Source organism: Cibotium barometz, chromosome 54, assembly GCF_041138505.1.
Source record: "Cibotium barometz isolate CiBa-2024 chromosome 54, ASM4113850v1, whole genome shotgun sequence".
Taxonomy (NCBI): domain Eukaryota; kingdom Viridiplantae; phylum Streptophyta; class Polypodiopsida; order Cyatheales; family Cibotiaceae; genus Cibotium; species Cibotium barometz.
The window spans coordinates 18605899-18628247 of record NC_141099.1 but is presented as its reverse complement, the minus strand read 5'-3'; positions in this window follow the sequence as shown (position 1 = coordinate 18628247).

The following is a 22349-nucleotide window of genomic DNA, read 5'->3' as shown; positions in this document are numbered from 1 at the left end:
CCTTTGCTCCTTGCATTCGAAGCTGATCGTATGAAATATTGGGTGCAACATGCCTACTGCGTAGGGTTGCATATTCTGTCTCCAAATCAACCTGAAGGCGGATCTTAGAAGGCTTATTGGTGATGTCTTGTAGTGCCATCTACAAGAAAGTAGGCTTGTAAGCTTGGGTTGAATAGGAGTGGAAGGAGCAGGATATGGTATCAAAAAATAATGGGAAGAATGGAGATGAGGGTTGCTTCTCTAGAGCTGCATTGTGGATAGAGAAAGAAGCCAGAAAGGGAGCCAAAGAAACATAGAGAGGGTTGGCAATGGTGAGACAAAAATGCAAAGGAGACAATGCATCATGGGAAGCTTCTTTAGTGCAAGCTATGGCTGCTAAGCAATATAGAGAGAGAATACATCATGAAAAGGTTCTTTTGTGCAAGTCATGGCTACTACTGTGGGTTTGGAGAGAGAACCAAGTATTGTAGAAAGAATGCTCCTGGTAAGCTTCTTCCTTGCAAGCCATGGCTACTACTGTGGGTTTGGAGAGAGAAGGCTCATTTAGGAGTACAGACCTGCTAGCTATGGAGAGAGGACCAAGTACTGTAGAGAGAATGCTCATGGTAAGCTTCTTCCGTGCAAGCCATGGCTACTACTGTGGGTTTGGAGAGAGAAGGCTCATTTAGGAGTACAGATCTGCTAGCTATGGCTTCTGGAGTAGAGAAAGACGCTTTTTTCCATGGAGAAGGAGTGCAGGGCGTTTTAGAGAGAAGATTTAGAGAGAGAAAGAGATCTGGTGTACACACAAAAAAGGGGGGAAGAAAGTGACAAATTTTTGGAATGTTTGGAGTTCGAAAAGGTTGCTGCAGGCTATGATAACTGACTGACAGCCCATTACAAAGCTTTAAAGTCACCTAGGTGGCCAGATCTAAGAATATCTCCTTTTTTTTAATTTTTTTTGTTTTTGTGAAAAATCAAATATATGCTTTTAGGACTAGGCCTCTAGGCTTGGTCAAAGATGGATTAGCATTTTAAGCATTTCACTAAACGTCCAAATTAAAGGGCCTAAGAAGACTCCATTGAGTTCCTAATGAGAGTCCACATTATTAGTAAATTCGTATCACAAGCCTTACTGATTAATCAATCGTTTGATTGATTTTTTCTCACTTCAAGATGATTAGGTTTTGGGTCTCTTCTTTGGGACATGTATATATTGGATCTCTAACTTTTTTTCTTTGAGCTCTCAAAGTATGTATTTTCATCTTAAAGATTTAAACTTTAATATAGGGACAATTGTTACTTTTGCATTATAATGCAAATGGAATTGTGTGGCTGTGGAGCTTGATGAGGGTCAAGCATGCTTTATACCCATGTGAATAAAGGGCTTTGCAGAGGTACTTGATCACGACTAAGAGGTCGGTGCAACCTCTATTGAGAGCAATGAAAAGTTCTAGTTTGCTTCTAAAGAACCATTACCTCCTCTATCTAATGAGCCATGGGAATTAGTAGACTTAGTTGAGATGGAGAGCGAAGGCGATGTCTTAATGCTTTCAAACACAGAAGAAGTTATAGTGGAGGGAGATTAAAATAATAATGATAGGCAAAAAATATCCCCAACCCCGCATCAAAAATACTTAATCCCTAGTTAATTTTTTGGTACTAAAATAAAGTGCTTTTGCACAGCTAGTAGGATTGGTAGGACTTTATATTTGAGAATTGATACTTTTTTGTAATTGAACAAGGTGCATATGCACTAGGATGTTATATTATGACTTTGATAGATTTTAGTCGTGCTAGGTTTTAAGGCTAGCAAACTAGACACTTTGTATATCAATTAGACTTTACTCAATATGTTTTTTTAGTAATCTTTTTCGCATTACATTCTTTTTTAAAAAATTTAATTGGCTCTAGTTTACTTGTGATTTGAAATTAATGTTATTGAAAAGTGTTAGAGCACTGTTTATTATCTTCAAATGATGATCGTTGTAATTGGTTTATTAAATTATAGATTTTAATATATCATTAATGAGAAATCCTAATGATTGCAACAAAACTTTGCTAACCTATATCGCTTGATTTTTTTTCCAAAGAAACTAATAAATTCTTTTTCTATCTTTCCTTGTATGTTTAAGTATTTTAAATCTTAAACCTGCCACATTATCACACAAACTTTTGTTTATTTAGAAGCTGATATTTGTGTAATAATAAAAAAATAAAGCATTGTATAAACATTATTATTTTAAAGATGATTAAAGTATAAAAAATTTGGTATATTTTGAAGGTAGTGCTTTGATTTACTTTAAGTTATTTAAAATTTAAGCAAATTTTAGTCTTTTGTGAGAATCAAATTGTAAATTTATGTCCACTACTCAAAAAAGATATATATTTTGTATATTTGGAAGGGAATCTTTCCATGTAGTCTAGGTCAACCTATTTTACTCGCAAATGTGTTCCCAGGTAAGTGCATAAGTAATGCTAAGTTAAACAAGTTGGAGATCCACCTATTCTTTTCTCTTAACTTTTGCATGACACTGAATGTGTACTAGTTCAAAGAAGTTTGCCAGTTTTTGGGGACTCACAAGACACACAAATTGCTCGACTCCCTTAAATTGATAGTAAAATATGTCACTCTCCTTCAGTACATTTTTTAAATGAAAGTTAATCTACAAGGATTAGTCATATGAGCATTGCAACAAAGGTGAAGAGCAAGTTTCACATAATGCTTCTTATAAAAACTTGTTTCTATGTAGCCTAAGGACTATACAATATAAAGGAGACTTCAATTGCAAACCATATTGAAAGTAATTATACATGATATTCCACCATATGTGTTTGGCCCCATCCTTCCATATGCTTGCTTTTGATGAGATTGCCTATGTATTTTACACACAAGAAATTCATAAGAGAAAATCTAATATTTACTGAGGTCTTATTTATATATTTTTCTAATGGATGCTAATAATGCATGCATGTTGAGGTTGTAATATCATTGTGAAGCACTAGAGCCATGGATGCCTCTCACCCTCCCCTCGTTGCCTCTCTCTCTCTCTCTCTCTCTCTCTCTCTCTCTCTCTCTCTCTCTCTCTCTCTCTCTCTCTCTCTCTCTCTCTCTCTCTCTCTTCTTTTCTAACATGCAATGAGAGCATAATATGCTAAAGTATGGATTGATATCTAACGACGAAGAGCCATGGATGCCTCTCACCCTCCCCTCGTTGCCTCTCTCTCTCTCTCTCTCTCTCTCTCTCTCTCTCTCTCTCTCTCTCTCTCTCTCTCTCTCTCTCTCTCTCTTCTTTTCTAACATGCAATGAGAGCATAATATGCTAAAGTATGGATTGATATCTAACGACGAAGAGTTGTTGATTTATGGATGTTGAAAAATGAATAATTATGTGAATTGAATCATGCTAGTGTTAAGTGTGTACCAAAAAATGAATCTTTGAATGTATGTGTGCGTGCTAGTCAAAATATTCAAAGTGATGGTTTTTAAAAACATATGATGAGATTGATTGTCATATATTCAAAGTTATAGCCAAATGTTATTTTTATGTATGAACCTCTTGTCATTCTCATCTTGTCAAATATGAACAAACAAGCAAAGATTCATATACAACAATGTTACCTTGTGTGAGAAGGTACTCTATCTTTAAGTGAATGCATCTTTCAAAGCATGGAATCATGGATTAATAGTATAGAAAGTGCAAAAAGAGTTGTGGACTTGTAAAGTCATCATTTCAAAGTGTGGAAACGATAGTGGAAAAGTGGGTTGATCCAGTCATGGAGAGGAGATGGTGACGACTATAGCGTGATGGAAGTTAACCTTTTGGAACCTTGTAAATGAGAAAGGAAGTTGAGATTCATAGGCCTTAGGGTATTTTATGGAAACTTGGAGACAAGGAAAAAAAAAGGGGGGCTAATCTTTGCCAATTTGCTATTTTTAAGGGTTTTTGCAAACAAATCACTCCATATCTTAAAGCATTCACCTAAATTTTGGCCATTTTAAAAGGTTTTAGAAAATATTTTCCCAATTTTGGACATTTTTTGAAAACATTTGCCCTATTATCTATAATTTTAGATTTATATAGGAGAAATAATTGCCAACCCACCTACACTTATATATTCATGGTGAAAGTGGTTCTTCATGTTGATGCCTTCATAAAGCTTTCCCTCTCATCCCTCAAGTAGGTTGCTAGTGGTTGAGATCAATATGGGAGAAGACACTTTTTTGGTTGGACTTTTCTCTCAAAGCAACTATACTCCCAATATCATTTTCATTATCTTGGTATAAGTAAGAGAAATATAAAATAGCTTTCTATTCTTACCTAATTTCTAGAAAATATTCCTCCCTAAAATTTCCATTCTATAATTCTCTCAACAATCTAAAACTCTCACACATAATTCCTACACTTCCTTCCTTTTATTTTAATTTCTTTTAACTCACACATAAATATTTAACTCGCTCTTTCAGATCAATTCCACACTCATGCATTTTAGTCTCACACATATATTCCATTAATGATTTAACTTTAACTCACAAATCTCTAACTTTTCTAATTTTGATCACACACTAATAAATAACTCTTCCATTTTCTTTTTAATACACACACACACACACTCACACACACACACACACACACACACACACACACATATATAATCATCACTCCATTTATTCTATCACAATCATTAATATCCATGCTTTAACAATGAATTCATTTTTACTCATCAAACATCACCTTAACAACCCCCTAATAACATAATCTCTTTAACCATATGAATAAAATGTTTAAATTGTTCTATGATTTTTATAAAAAATATGAAAATGTCTATTTCATCATTTTCTTTCAATTTCCTCTTAATTTTCCATGTCTCGAATAACAAAGTATCTATAATTCATAACTAATATCCCTTTAATCTCATATTTTGTCTAAAAAATCTCAACACATTGAAACTTTCCTTAGTTCAACATATAACTCAAATCTTTATTACAGAAAGTCCTCTAGAAAATCCTAAACATGTCCTTAAACTACACATTTTCTATTTAAAAACTAATTTTTATATGTCCTTTCATCATTTTGACTTTAAAAACTTTTTAAAACAAAAAAAAGACTAACTTTAACTCCCCTTCAATTTTCACTAATTATCTCATTAATTTAATATTTATTATAATTTATCTCCTAAAAATATTTTTTTTAGTAGAGTAACTCTCCCTTGTAAAGAGCTAGGGTCATAAACCTTGCCTCCTTTGTTGTCACCACAAAGGAGATTTACAAATGGGTGGGGAGTAAAGAGAGAGAGAGAGAGAGAGAGATATGGAGAACTCAATCTCTACTTCGATACCAAGGTGGGTGAAAGCATGAGAGTAGACAAGAGAAGGAGAAAGGGAGAAGAGAGCATACAACAACACTATCACTCACACACATAATCCTTAAGCAAGCATGCAATGAAGAAGAAGAAGAAAAAAGTTCTTACAAGCAACTTTAATCACAAGAGCAAGAAGAGTCAAACTCAATTGTGAGAATGGTATTACGTGTTTTCTCATTAGTTAAAGTGTCATATACAAGACTCATTTGTACAATGGCCAGCTACCCAACTAATGTCTGGGGACCAATAAGCTAGTTTAGGCTGATTGCCTAGCCTAAATAGGTATATCTCTAAAGCTAGATAAGTGTGTATTTAGGTGAGTAAAGGTATTCTCTTAAGTCGTGTGTGGTATCCAAAGATGTGATCTCTATCGTGTTTTAACCTAGAGAGAGAAACTATTCTAGAGAGAGAATATTCAGATTTTGAATATTTTTAGATAGAAAAATTTCTCATATTATTAAAATGAATTTCCTTGAAACAGAAATTCAAAAAGAACTTTCCAATGTGCAATTGGAATTAATTGGAAATGGGTATAAAGGACCTTAGCCTAAGGGTCTAGATTTTTTGAAATTTTTGGATTATGGTCCAATTAAGGTTCCTATGGACCAATAAGATCAATCCATGTGTGGGGAGGAGATAAATCCAATTTGTAAAAGAAATTATCCAAAAATGAGTAAATGCTCACATAGGATGAAGAGTTGACTATGTACAAGGTTTATTAGTAAGAAACTATGAGTAATATCAAAAATATGAGATATTTTGGGTATAATGATTCCATTTTGACACATATGTAAGGAAGGGGAGGCCCTTTAATGAGGCGCCTACTTCACATGTGCAAATTGAGTTTTAAATCTTGAAAAATTGAGATATTTCATCTCTCCTCTCTCCTACTTCAAATCTAGTTGCAAAAAGTTAGCTCAACTAACCTAAAAATGGTCAAAAACTGACCAAACTGAATTGGAAAATTCTAGAATCAGTTTGTTTGGTTAGGAGGTCACTTTTTCCTATAAATAGAGGCCTTCTCCTAAACTCAATAGTGTTTTATGCACTGTTACTCTACTCCTCCCAAGCCAAGAACTGTGAATTTATTAATAATTCACTATTTTTTTGACATTTCCCTCTTCCAAAGATTGGTGGCCACTCTTGTCCAAACAAGAGATGAACCCTCAAACCATCAAGTCAAAGGAAAGCTATCAAAGTCATTAGTAAGTTGGTGATTATTCTATTTTTTTATTTTTATGGTTTTAAATGGTTTTTATGCTTTATGTCTTCTCTAAAAATGTTATGCCTCATTACAAAAAGGCATTCCCCTCTCTTCTCTAGCAAAACCAACCATTCTCTATCTTAGGTGAATGGTTAATGATTAAAGTCAAGTTTTTATAATGTTGTCTTAATTAAATGAAAAAATGTCTTCTTTAGGATAATTTCAATACTCTTGGTGCACTTTTAATTAGTCTTAAAGACTTAAAAATTTAAAAAATGGTCAGCCATACAAAGGAGGTTATGGCAAAATTTTTAGAAATTAGTGAGATAAAATTCATCTTTTATTATCCTAAAAGAGTAATCCTTACAGTTTCTATATTCGAAAGTATCATTTTCATGCATAGAGGTATACATAAAGATTATTATTTTAATATAAAAGTGTTACTTTTATCATATTTGGATTTCATGCATAGAGGTATGCATAAAAGATTATTATTTTAATGTAAAAGTATTACTCTTATCATAATTGGATTTCATGCATAGAGGTATGCATAAAAGATTATTATTTTAATGTAAAAGTGTTACTCTTATCATATTTGGATTTCATGCATAGAGGTATGCATAAAAGATTATTATTTTAATGTAAAAGTGTTACTTTTATCATATTGGATTTCATGCATAGAGGTATGCATAAAAGATTATTATTTTAATGTAAAAGTGTTACTTTTATCATAATTGGATTTCATGCATAGAGATATGCATAAAAGATTATTATTTTAATGTAAAAGTGTTACTCTTATCATATTTGATTTTCAGCATAGAGGTATGCATAAAAGATTATTATTTTAATGTAAAAGTGTTACTTTTATCATAATTGGATTTCATGCATATAGGTATGCATAAAAGATTATTATTTTAATGTAAAAGTTTACTTTTATCATATTTGGATTTCTTGCATATAGAGGTATGCATAAAAGATTATTATTTTAATGTAAAAGTGTTACTTTTATCATATTTGGATTCCATGCATAGAGGTATGCAGAAAAGTTAATTATTTTAATGTAAAAGTGTTACTTTTATCATAATTGAATTTCATGCATAGAGGTATGCATAAAAGATATTTTTTTATACTAAAAGTGTGATTTTCATCATAAATGGATTTTATGCATAAATTAGATGCATAAGAGAAATTCTTTTATTCTAAAAGTGTAATTCCTACTAAATTGAATTTATGCATAGGAAGATGCATAAAAGATTGATTTTTAATTCAAAAGAGTCATTCTCATTTGAAATGAATTTATGCATAGGAAGATGCATAAAAGATTGATTTTTAATTCAAAAGTGTCATTCTCATTTTAAATGAATTTATGCATAGGAAGATGCATAAAAGGTTGATTTTTATTTTGAAAGTATTATTCTCCTTAAAATGGAATTTATGCATAAATAGATGTGTAAAGAAATCTTATATCAAATATAAGAATTCTCTTGTATTCTATAAATAGATATTAGGATGTGATAAGATGCATATGAGAAGTAATAGGATGTGATAAGATGCGTATGGGAAGTAATAGGATGTGATAAGATGTGATAAGATGCATATGAGATGAGTTAGGATGTGATAAGATGAGTTAAGATGTGATAAGATGTGTATGGGATGAGGTAATAAGTGTATGTGATGGGATAAGATGTATATGGGTTGTGATAGGGCGAGAATGGATGTGATGTAAAAGAATAGATGTGAAGGCATATGTGGTTATATGAATGAGAATGTGGAAATGGATGTATGAATGTGAATGTGGATGTGGATGTATGAATGAATGTAGATGTGGATGTATGAATGTGAATGTGGATGTGTGGATGTGCAAATGGAAGTGTGGATGTATGAATGAATGTGGATGTGGATGTGGATGTGGATGTGGATGTATGAATGTAGATGTAGATGTGCATGTATGAATGTGGATGTGAATGTGAATATGGATGTGTATGTATGGATGTATGGATGTGGATGTGGATGTGGATGTGGATGTATGGAAGTGGATGTGTATGTATGAATGTGAATGTGAATGTGGATGTGGATGTGGATGTATGGATATAGATACGGATGTGGATGTATGTACGTGGATGTGGATGTATGAATGAGGATGTGAAAATGGATGTATGCATGTAGATGTGGATGTATAGATGTGAATGTATGGATGTGGATATGGATGTGTATGTATGAATGCGGATATGAGAATGGATGTATGATGTGGATGTAGAATAATGAATGTGAATGTGTATGTGAAATAATGTGTCGTCGTCGATATGAGTGAATGAATGAGAATGAGTACACATATGAATGGAATGTGGAATAAGTAATGTGGACTGAGGAGGGATAATGTGGAAAGACGAGAGTTCGATATAAAAACTGTATTTTGTGACCTATTTGTAAATGATTGTTTTATGTCGAGAATGCTGGGGAAGCATTTTGACCATCTTGTGAATTAAGGTCATGGAGACCTAACTAATAAAGTTGCAACTGCTGACGGAGAGTCAATGGAGGATGTCTCGCGTGTAGCAAGGTCGACCGAGGTCTTGACCAGCCTCGATTCGATTTAAATGGTGAGTTTCCGGTACGGTGGATGAGGGACCAAGGAAGCGGCCTATGAGTGAAGCGCTAGGTCACCTGCGAAGGATCCTAAAGGGTGCTGACCATACGGTGCTCGGGCTCTGGGTCACCGAAGATACCCACACGTGCATCGTGGAAGATATTGGAATAAGGAGTAAGAGTTGTTTTCTGGAACCGGGCATGGATCTCGTTGATTGACCTTGCTGGTCCTCAACGGATGAGTCCATGGCTCTTTTATATGGATCTGTTGGTTGATCTTGCTGATCTCCCACGGAGATTCCATTATGTTATGTGAATATATTGCCGGTTACTATGAGCTAGGAACTATCGAAAAGGCCCCTGAGTGAACAAGTGGTGAGCGTTCTGGTTGCCAATGATGCCATAAGTACACCGATGAATGAATGATTAGAAATATGGATTCAACCAGAGATTTTGAGGATAGTGATCAATGAAATAATGGTTTCATTAAAGTTAGCTGATGTTGAGAAAAAGGCAATTTCATATTGGGTACGTAAGTGGTGTGACTAGTTTTAAGTTTGCATGAACTTCCGGCTAGGGGGCCTAGGAACTCTTTTCCCTGGTACCCGGGACAAAACCTAACCAAATTCTTAATTGGATCCCATCACTACAGTGGTTGGGAGGTTGGCTAACCCATGGGACTGGATGGGGTTAGGTTGGATTGATGGATCCGTAAATCAAGACTCAATTTCTGTTATTACGATAGATAAAGTAAATCCCGGATAGTAATTGTTCTATGGATAGGAATCAACGGCTGTGCCTCTTGATGGGGAAAAAAGCGTTGATCCCAATGATCCAAGTGCAAGTTTCTTCCTTGATCAGACCAACTATATTTATAGGTGCAGTCGGATCAGCGTGATCAGTAATGATCTTGACTACGTTAGAATAAAAAGTTATCTTGGTGGAATCGCCTGTGCTTTCCGGGTAAGGGAAGTTTTTCCGGGTTCATCCACCATGATTGAGAAGAAAGGACTTTCACAAATATTCTCTCAGTTTCTCCTAAATAACTTGATACATTGCCTCAAGGAATTCCTTACCAGTTATGGGATTAGTATAGGCTGATTATTCTATTGAAAGAGGAATATGAGGTATCTACATATACATATGAAAGTAGCATGCATTCTCATAGAACTATATTGACATGTCATTTTGGATATACTATAGGATTTGCATCACACTAATAATGTTACTTTTCTCAGCATCAATCATAAAATCTATAAGTTTCTCAGCATCAATCATAAAATCTATAAGTTTCTCTATGACCTTAGAAGGTATTTTAGTCTTCATTTTTATTCTTTGTATATAGCCCTCTTATGAGCCTCGGAGTTACTATGCACCTCTTAAGCTTGTTTCTGGATGCTTGTGCTACAATCCAATGCAAAGGGGTTGTTTGCCTTTGCTTCAACATAAATTGTGCATTTAACTTGAATTTAAAAGGCTTATTTCCATTGGCATCAAGCTGAGGATATGCCCATGAATACATTCGTCTCCATGAAGGTAGGAAAGAACGTTTATAGCTAACTTTCGTTTTATTTGCATTATCTTCACACTCAATTACAAGAGAAGAAGGCTCCACATTCAAGTCAAGACTTAACTTAGGTTCTATTTCCCTTCCCCTTTTAGATGTTGAAAATGCCAAGTATAATTATAGTTGTCTTTTATCCCTTTTGGGTGTACCCAATGTAGTCATTCTTAAATTTAACAAATACCATGAGTCACACTCTAATGTTTTATTTTAAAAAACTTAATACAAATATTTTAATTATAATTATAGTGTTTTTGAGCAATTGTTATTGGAAATTTTGTTTTATTACAATGATACAAAAACAAGATAGAGCAAGGTGATAGACAATAAACATACCTAAAACTTGAAAGCTGAAAGCTTTAAAACCTGGCCTTGCCTCCTTAGCCTTAGTGGATGTTGGTCTACTACACGAGCTGAAATTTGAGGATATAATAGCATGTAGAGCTCATTTCTTAGAGTGTAAGGGCTTGATTTGTTGTTTTTTTCCATCTTGATTAATTATCTCTCTATTATTTATGCCAATAATTAAAAAAGCCAACCCAAATCATGTTTAAGAAAAACAAAACATGCTCTTAATAAGCAGGCAACTTCTTGTATTTGGGGTTCACTTAAAAATATGTAAGCCTATTATGTGTGATCATTAGGAGGGTTTTTTAAACCAATATTTTGAGAAAACATTATAAAAACTACTTACAGAAGGGGGTTTTAAATGGCATTTTGGGGAAAAAATTCATAAGTTTATAAAGAAAAAGGGGTCAATTAATATCGGGGGGGGGGGGGGGGGGGGTCACTCATAAATATGTAAGCGTAGCACATGGGTTCAAAAGGATTTTTAAAGTCCCTTTTTTACACATTTTTTACATACAAAAGGGTACCATTTAAAGGAGGGATTTACATATTGAATAGAAAAAGGGTGTGTTTTATTTATGAAAAATTTACAGATAAGAGGTTTTTAAATTAGTCCTTGAACGCACATGACATAGAGAGTTTACATATAGTGAACCCCCGATCATTTAATTAAGTCAAAATTCAAAAAAAGGGTATTTTTTAATACCCTTTGAATGCACATTTTTTGTAGGTTTTCTTAAAATTACACCCTCTGAGATTTACACTTCAATAGGGATATGGTTAAGATATGGTTAATGTCTTCAACAACCTCATTGTCACCACATCCATTACATATAGCCAAAATAATGGCTTAATAATGCTTACTTATGTTGTGTGCTTTGATATCTTTAACATACATCAACCGACCAAGAGTATGCGTGAGTGAAGCATAAAGAATATACATCACCATACTAGATATGTCCATCACTACATACTATTAAATGTCTAGGACTAAGCTAAGTAAGGAAGTAAGCAGGGCTCTTGGATTAAGATTGGACCTAATCTCACACAAAAATATGATGTGTAGCTTCATGTAGCCATCTTAGCTCAGTGAGTCCATGAGATTTCCACCACCACCATTGCCACACAATCATGCCAAAGCACCACACAAACACACACCCCAAGAATACGTAGAAATTAAAAAGTTGAGCCTTGGTAGAGCCAGCTCAGAAATAAGTTTGGACATGTTCATGTAGGATGAGCAGATGGTGAGGAAGTACATCCAAAAGAAGTTTCGACATGTTCATGTAGGATGAGCAGATGGTGAGGAAGTACATCCAAAAGAAGACGAATCTCTCTAGTTATAGCAGGGCACTATTGGTCTTCTCCTCCTAGGTTCTTCTATTTTGATCATATGGGCAAGGCGATATGCACTGTACATGGTACCCTGATCGACCAAGCACACCAAGTGAAGAGCACTGAGCACTACTCAAAAGCACTTGCCACCTCCGATACCCCTAGCTTCTTCATGAATGACCATCACAATTTATGACTTACTTATAGCATCACTTGTTATTAATCAAGCGAAAAGTATAAAAAATGCTAAGTATAGTTTAAGGCATTACTAAGCGCAGTGAGAGTAGTAAATTAGTATCTTAACTTTTTTTCTAGAGTGCATGACACGGGGGACGTGTGGAGCTTGGGCCCTGGACGCTTGAGCTTAAAGCCTAGTAGCTACATTGCTTGAAGCACAAAGATAGCCGACTCAAGAGCTTGAAGCCAAGCACAAAGAGCTATTCTAATTATAGAGAATAGAACATGAAGACAAAATATTTTTGGAAGATATAATTTATTTGAGCTTCATCCTTTAGTCATCTCATTATTAAATGGCCATTAGAATTTGATAGACTGCAAAGTACATACTGCAGTTGCAACCTGTAACTTCTGACATTGGAATTTAGCAGACTGCTCTAGCTTACTACTTAGTAGCTAGTAGACTGTAGCACCACGTTGCACCTGACCACATTCTCATCGTATTACATAGTAAATTGTAATGAAGGCCTAAGACCTTAGGCTTGAATAGTGATCCATGATGTTTGGACTATTAATAATTATCTTATCTATACATGAATGATGCATCAGGTGTGCAGGATTGAGGCTATTTCATTGATGACTTTAATTTCTAATTTTTTTACTAATTAATATGGCTATGTCTATTAAATATTTTTTAAAAATTAGCTTTTGAACATTAAATCCAATGATCACCCTTCAATTGATAATTTTAAAAATAGGGTACCCTGTTATTACAAAGGGCTGAGCAAAAATTATTTTTCACCCTTATATGAGGGCTTTGAAGGCTTCAAATCGCCTTGCGTGTCTATTTTGGGATATGAAGGTTGCATGCACAGTGCTCACGAAACCCGATTTCTAGTGTAAAATTTTTGGGTGAAAATGAGAAATCCTGATTGAGAAATGAGTATGCATTTTTTACTTATGGGTTTAAATCATGGGTGAACCTTTATTTTAAGGGGAAAAATCAAAATAAACCTTTAATTAAGTGTTGTAAGTATATTCAATATTTAAATTAAGGGTTAGATTCACAAGTAGTCCTTAAATTAAAGGTTAATCTTACAATGTGCCTTTATTATTTAACTACATATATAATATAGCATTTACTTATAGGCTATATAGTATAGCGTTAACCTATAGAATATATACTAGTATATATTATATAAAGTTAGTACTTAGAAGTTAATATTAAGTAACTTAGTAGTAGTGGGTGGTGGCTACTAAGATCTAAGTTCTAACTAGTAACTAATAACTATTATATTTATATAATAGTTAGTAGTAGCTTAGTAGTAGTAGTAGCTTAGTAGTAGTGGGTGGTGGCTACTAAGATCTAAGTTCTAACTAGTAACTAATAACTATTATACTTATTATATAATACTAGTTAGCTGCTAGAGCCTTCAAGCCTTCAACCTTTAACCTAGTATTATGCCATGTGTAAGTTGTAACTTGTACTAAGTTGTAACTTGACATGTTCACGTTGTGGTGATTCTATCGTAATACAGAGAAATAACTCAAGGAATGGCTTAAAATAACATGTTCAAAGGGGTTTTAATGGTTCAAATAACATCAATTCCATGACTTTCATATAAATCGCCACAATGCGATAGAGTTGGATGTGTTCGTTCAGCACGAAGAAACGACCTATTTGCGTTGCGGTGAATCTATTGTAATACACAAAAATAACTCAAGAAATAGCTTAAAAATAACATGTTCAAAGGGTCTTAATGACACAAATAACATTAATTCCATGACTTTCATACAAATCACCACAACACGATAGGAATGTGTTCATCTACAAAGAAATAGCCTATTCACGTTATGGTGATTCTATCATAATACACAAAGATAACTCAAGAAATGAGCTAAAATAACGTGTTCAAAGGGTCTTAATGGTGCAAATAACATTAATTCCATGAATTTCATACAAATCACCACAACGCGACAAGGCTACCTGTGTTCATCTACCATGAAGAAATGACATATTCGCGTTGTGCTGATTCTATCTTAATACACATAAATGACCTAAAATGATTTATGGGAAATAAAAACAGCACATATTGGCATCAACATACCTATAATGGTGTAGATAGCTTTGAAAATTATTGGAGTTTCTCGGAAGAACATAGGAAAAAACTTAGAGAACAAATGGCTTAGAAGAATGCAGGAAAAAATGCATGTCTATATTACAAACTTAGAACAAATTCCCTTATCCTTTTTATATCCATGAGAATTGAATGCACCACTGCCACGTGTTAGAGGCAGCTTTGAATGATGACATGTGTAAACTTGTTATCGATGCATGCACCTAGCCGTACATAAAAATTCAATCATGTCATCATTCAAACATGTCTGTATTTATCAATTCTCTTCATTTCTTCTCATTGATAATGGCTCAAAGGCTACAATATTTGGGGGTATACATTTGATATACAAGAGGTTGATTTTTTAACCCTCTTTCCACTGGTATCATCATTGATCTTGAACCGATAGTCAGAGTTTATACAATCAAGAAACTTAAGTGAATCTCCAATATCTTTTAAGGTCCAATTAGCATTAACAACAAGCTATCTAGGTTCTTGAAAAGGGGAAACCTTGAACTCTATTTCAAACTCTGGACAATTTTCTTCAGAGTCAAGGGGGGTCCAGCTGCCAAGACTTTGCCTCCACCACTGCCTATAATCATACCCTAAAACCAAGGATTAACGGGCTATTTAGTATGAGAGGGGCAATGAATTGGGACTTGCCTTGCACCTTATAGTGTCACCTAGATGAAAGCTTTCCCTTGATTTCCATGTCTCCACCCAAGAACAGAGTCAAAATCTTGTTCCGACAACCTTCTTTTTAGCCATATAGTCTTTGTTCTTTGCAACAACAAGGACCTGAAACAACTAACAAACACATGAAGAGGAACAAACCATGAGAGCCTTATTCTCCTTGAGATCCTTCCTAGTGTCATTGCGTTCTAGATGTCCTGTGAAATTTTGGTTTTAAAGCTTAAAATTGTTGATGTATTTGGGATCTCCCAATTGAGTGAATTCAAAAGAGGAATGGGTAGATCTTTAAGCTCTCCATATGAACCTGCTCTAGATGGAACTTTATATTGTGCAAAGTAGACAAACAAACCAATCTTGCTGAAAAAAGATGATGATTGTTGAGGATATAGAATATGCAAAATTTCCTTATGAATGGCTTGAAATGTGCCACTTAAGCTCTCCAGAGGCTGCCATTCACACATGTTGATGGAGACACATCTGCAACTCAAAGAGCTATATGTATTTACTAGGAAATAACAATACATATTAAAACTTACAGTGTGAATGCATAGATAGTTGCATGGGAGGGTTCAGGAACATATCCTTGGCCATGTAAACTTGTTGAACTTTTGCAAACCATCCTTGTTCTATCACCTTGAATGGAGTGATGCGGCCTTTCCAATGGTTTTTATGGTCTTCTCATTTAGTTCTCTTCACTCTATGAGAGTCTTTACAAGATGGAACCCAATCATTGACATTCAAAGTCAATGGCTTCCAAACCCCATCTTCCTTTATGTTATGAAATAAACAAGAAGTAATAGTGCGAGTAGGGTGTCAAGCCATTAAAGGGAGTCTTTACAAGATGGAACCCAATCATTGACATTCAAAGTCAATGGCTTCCAAACCGCATCTTCCTTCATGTTATGAAATAAACAAGAAGTAATAGTGCGAGTAGGGTGTGAAGCCATTAAAGCTTGAGGAGTAGAAGAAAAATAGCAAAAATAGTGTTTGAGAGAAATGGCAGGTATTGTAATGTGAGAAGAATTCAAATTGCCAACAAAAAGGGATGGTTAATGCACCCTGATTTTTTGGACCTCACACAAAAAAGATTTTATTCCGCCCTTGAAATTGACCACTTCACCTCGTTTCAGTGTATTTTGACTAAATTAGAGAAAGACAACCATTTTGAATTTGAAAATAAGCCCAAAACTTCCAAGATAGAGAAGACAAGAATGTCATATTTTTGTGCACATGGCAACTTGCTATTTGTTAGATCCTTAATGAAAAAAATTAAGAAAGGGCCTTTTTAAAGACTTTTGGGCCCTAATGGTACAACGCAAGCACATGATCATTAAATGCAACGCATGATCAATATTTTTAATCATCATGACCTTACAAGCATGTGGCACATTCTCAAGTACAACTTGGACATATGGCGGCAAGGAGGATTTATACAATAATGCACATTTAATGCGAGGAACTTGACGGATACGCAGGTGCATTTATATCAGACATGTTTTGTGCATGCATGCCTTGAGGCTATATATATAACAAATTGTCAAGTTCTATCTGTGATAAAAATTAAACATGAAGTAAATTATCAGCTAATGATCATAACTATGAGGATAAAACATAAAAGAATGCTAAATCAAGAAATGGCCTAAAATAACATGTTAAAAGTGTCTTAATGGTGCAAATAACATTAATTCCATGACTTTCATACAAATCACCACAATGCAACAGGGTTGTGTTCGTTGCACGAAGTTTCACGTTGTGGTGATTGTATCGCAATACATAGAAATAACTCAAGAAAAGGCTAAAGTAACATGTTCAAAGTGTCTTAATGGTACAAATAACATTTATTCCATGACTTTCATACAAATCACCACAATACGACAAGGTTTTTGGTGGTTATTGATGTATGCTTGGGTCTCCAATGTTTGTTTCAGTTGGTTCGTATATGTAGGGGTGATTCTCGGGTTACTTTATGCCTGGCAAACATGTGTGTGATGATGGTTTGTATGCTTATGGAATATTTATTTCACCAATTTTTTGTTGGTTATTTTATAGGTGAAGAGGATTCCAAGGATTGAGGAGAAGTCGCACCAATTTATTACTTGGCACATCATTTTTGTAAACAAGCTTGTAAATACATGTGCTAGCTTGTGCACATTTTGATTTATTTTGTAAAAGCCATAGTTTATCAAGCATAGACTTGATCTTTAATATTTTATAAAGCATGATATGCTTTAAACCCAAGCCTCAATTTATGGGCACTCTATTTTTGAAGATACGAGAGTGTCATGTAAGAAAAGCACCCCTTTTGTATTTTTGGAGGCTATGGACTAATTTGGAATAAAATATCTCGTAAATACTCATGTGTGGGGGAGATTAGGCCATACACACGAGGGGGGATGATTGCACCCAATCTTGGAGTCGCATCTTTGGGAGCTAAGTTTTTTTAAGTTGTTTTTGAATATTTTATTCATGGTCATGTGATGTTTGATGAATTCTTGAATTTAAATCAATTTCTTACAAATTATTTTATTTCTATCTCCCTAGAAATTTAGATCCAGTGATAGTGGTATCAGAGCTAGACACCTAGGGAGAAAAGGATAAAATTGAGTGGGAGAAAGCTAAGTTCAAAGGTTTTTGAGGAATTGCCTCTATTAACCAAAGGTTAAGAGGAGGGTGGTAAACCATTATGAGAAAACCATGAAACCACTCTCAAATTGAAAAGCGGTTTTGCTAAATTCTTGACCTCTTTCTAATCTGTCTGTATGGATGAATTCCAAAATTGAGAGCAAATCATGCTTAGTTTTCTAATTGCTAAACCACTGAGGGAGGAAGGAACCTATAATGGATCGTGTACAAATCTCCAAGAGTCAATTTATGGAGGATATGCACTGTGGGAAAAATTTTAAAAATTAGACTTTTGATTAATTAGAAAAAATTTTCCATCCTTTTTCCTTTCCAACTCACGGGCCATGGAATGTTAAATCTTTGGAAATTTTTCTTCTTTCAATCCCACGGGTGCCCGGCGGCGCTGTGAATTCGGGGAGGGTACTGGTTGTGTGCCGATTTGCTTCACTTAAGCTTCTATTAAGCTTTTGTTAAGACTACATTGGGTTTAATTCATAAAAATCACTTAAGACTACATTGGGTTTAATTCATAAAAATCACTTAAGCTTTATTTAGTAAGCTTTAATTAAAAGCTTTATAAGCTTTAATTAATAAAGCTTATAAATGCTTTATTAGAGCAAAAGGGGCTGCACAGAGACATTTCTCAAAAAGCTTATTAAGCTTTTATTAAAGCTACACTCTTTAGCTTTAGTTAAAGAGATTTCTTAACCTTTAATATTAAAGCTTGGATAAATCCCCTTTACTATATATAAACTTTATTCCATTACCATCTATCTATCTATTTATCTATTTCCTTTGGGTGCAATTTTTTTGTGACCAAAAATTCAAAGAGAGAAAACCCACAAAAACCCAGAGCTTCTTTAATACAAATTTTTGCAAAAAGGGTTTTAAAATCCCTATCCTCATCCCTTCAAAGAAAAATCTTTCGAGAAAACTCATCTCTCCCCACAAAAAGGTAACTATTTAAAAAGAAAGTTTGCAATGGTTGCTTTACCCATTCCGCCCACGGTTCAAGAACAAATCTCAGCACTTCAAGAACAAATTACTAATGAAGGAGAACTTCGACGCAAATTAGAGCGCCAAGTCAATCGTACCAAATGCAAATGTGATGCTTCTGATTCTTCCAACTCAGATGACGAACTCAGATGACGAGGAAAGTGACCAAGTCAGGTGCACTATTAAAGCTACATTGCCTGCTCATCAAAATTCTAAGAAAAACTCATGAGTCAGTTGAAAGGCATTCACTTTCCAAAATTATGATGGCAAGAAGGATGCACGAGTTCTCATTGCTTGGATTAGCCAACTAGATGACTATTTCTCTGGCGGCAACAAGAAGTTCTCCGAAAAAGATAAAATTAAATATGCTTGTAATCATTTAATTTGAAAGTGCGGCTTTATGGTGGAATGTGATTAAACAAGGGAAACATCGGCCTTCAACTTGGAAAGAGTTTCAGAAACTCTTAAAGAAACTTTTTCCACCATCACAGTACAAAGCTAAAGCATGTCAACGATGGGACACTTTGCACCAGATTGATAAAGAGAATGTCCAAGCTTATATCGATAAGTTTTAGGATATTCTTTTATGAGTTCAAGTCATTGAAAAAGTCAAAGAAAAAGAGCAACATAGAAAATTCATTGTAGGACTTAAGTCTACCATTAGGGCTGATGTTAACATGTTTCATCCTCATGACCTTAGCACTTCTATGGACCTTGCCCTAAATTCAGAACGTAAAACAACTACATCTAGAGATTTCAAGATTGAGGATAAATCTCTAGAAAATCTACTAAATCTTCTTTTCATGCTAGTACTTTTGATAAATTCAGGATGTAAAAGGATAAATATGTGACTAAAGGAGGTTTTCAGAAGGACAACAATAAAAGACCTTCAAATGGACAACCAAAAAATCGAATCGTCAGATGCTACAATTGTCATAAGCAAGGACACCTCGCGCAAGATTGCCCTGACAAAAAGAGGAATTCCACTTCGACAGCTCGACTCAACATTCATTGAAGAAGACAATGAAGATTCTTTCAAGCAAGAGGGTAACTCTGATCCCAACTATTCAAATTCAAGTAAGATTTCAATTCATACTTTATTGAAAATTCAAGGGAAAATAAAAGGAAAATCAATTTCTATATTACATGATGATGGTAGTTTGCATGATTTCATTTCTGAGAATGCATTGAAAGCACTTAATTTAGATGCAACATACTCTAGTTACCAAGTAAAGGCTGCATTTCAAGGTACTAAGTACAACTGCAGTGGTTAGAGATTTAGAATTACAAATGGGTTCACTAAAAGAAAAGAGAACATTCCTAGTGGTACCTTTACAAAGTGTGGATGTCATCTTAGGTATACCATGGAGACATGAGCATAACCCCCACATTGACTATGACACCCATACCATGTGGTTAATAAAAGATGACCAAAAAATTGGTCTTCAATGCCAAAACAAAGGTGAGTTAAGTCTATTTTTAACTCATACTCAAGCAAAAAGAGTTGTACGAAAAAAGGAGAAGACATTTTTGATTTTAGTCAACCAGCTTACTACCGAGGATGACTCTAAATAAAATATGTCTCAAGACCCTTACATCTCTAAATTCTCAAATTGCTTTATAGACGATTTACCACCTCGCTTACCCAGACCACGCCTAGAAGACCATAAGATAGAAATAATTCTTGGTAGTTCACGCCGCCATGTAAAGCTCCTTACAAAGTTAACATGCCAGAACAAAAGGAAATTCAAAGACAAGCCGAAGAACTATTAGATAAGGAACTGATTCGACCTAGTAGTTCTCCATTGATGCTCCAGTACTTCTCATTAAAAAGAAGAATGGTACATAACGATTGTGTATCGATTATCCTGCACTAAATAAAATTACTCTTAACAATCGATATCTAATACCTCGAGTAGATGACTTGCTAGACAAAATTAAAGGAGTCCGAGTTTTTAGCAAAATCGACCTAAAGTCCGGTTAACATCAGATTCGAATGGATGAAGGAGATATCTACAAAATTGCTTTTAGAACCCAAATTGGCCATTATGAGTTTTTAGTTATGCCATTCGGTTTGACTAATGCTCCAGCTACTTTCAACAGAATGATAAATAGGATATTCTTAAAATATCAAAACTTTTTTGTAGTGTTTTTCGATGATATCTTAGTTTTCAGTAACAATCGTCAAGAACACGAACAACATCTAGAAAAAGTATTCTCACTTGTTCAAGAGAATCGACCCTATGCTAATCCTGAAAAGAACAAATTCTTCCAAGAAGAAATTGAATATATAGGATACATTGTCTCTACTGATGGTATTCGAGAAAATCCCAAAAAGTTCAAAAGCATTACTAATTGGCCTAGACCATGTGATATTCACGAACTCCGATCTTTTCTTGGATTATGTAGTTACTACAAGAAGCTTGTTAGAAATTTTGCATATATTGCACATCCTTTTACTGAACTTCTTAACAAAGCTAGACATTTTGATTGGACTAGTCGATAGGATCATTCTTCGCTGAACTAAAGAAAGCATTGACCCATGCACCAGATTTTCAATGACCATTCTTTGTTGTAGTTACTGATGCTAGTGGACAAGGCTTTGGTGGTGTTCTTATGCAAGATGGACATCCAATTGCTTATGAAAGCCGTAAACTTAAACCAATAGAAAGAAATTATAGTACATATGACAAAGAATTAGTTGCAGTTATCCATGCTTTAAGACTTTGGATACATTATTTAATGGAATCACAATATTTAATGGGATCACAATTCTTAATTAAGACAGACCAAGAAAGCATTCGTTCATTTATTGACTCAACCATTGATTTTGATCGACATATCAAAATGGGCTTCATTTATACAAAGTTCCCAACCCATGATTCGATATCAACCAGGCAAAGAAAATGTTGTGGCAGATACTTTAAGTAGAAGTCCCAGTATTCACAACATTTCTCTTATTCAAAGTCAACCATTTCTTCCCAACCATGAGAGAATCCTATGATATAGACCCAAATTTTTCTGAAATTTGGACTAAGCTTAGAGACAATAATTGGAACCCTATTGGTGATTATTCATACCATGATGGTTATCTTTTCTTCCAAAAAAGATTGTGTATTACATAACTTTTCAGACAATTCATACTAGAGAAAATACATCAACCACCATCCATGGGTCATTGAGGAGTTTCAGCTACCTTACAATTAGTATCTAGGGAATTCTTTTGGCCTCATCTCAAACAAGATATAGCAAAATTTGTGTCTGAATGTTCTATTTGTTGTCAGAAAATCAAAAGCTACAAAGGTAAAACCCAAGGACTCCTTACATCTCTACCAATTTCTAATGATACTTGGGAACAAATATC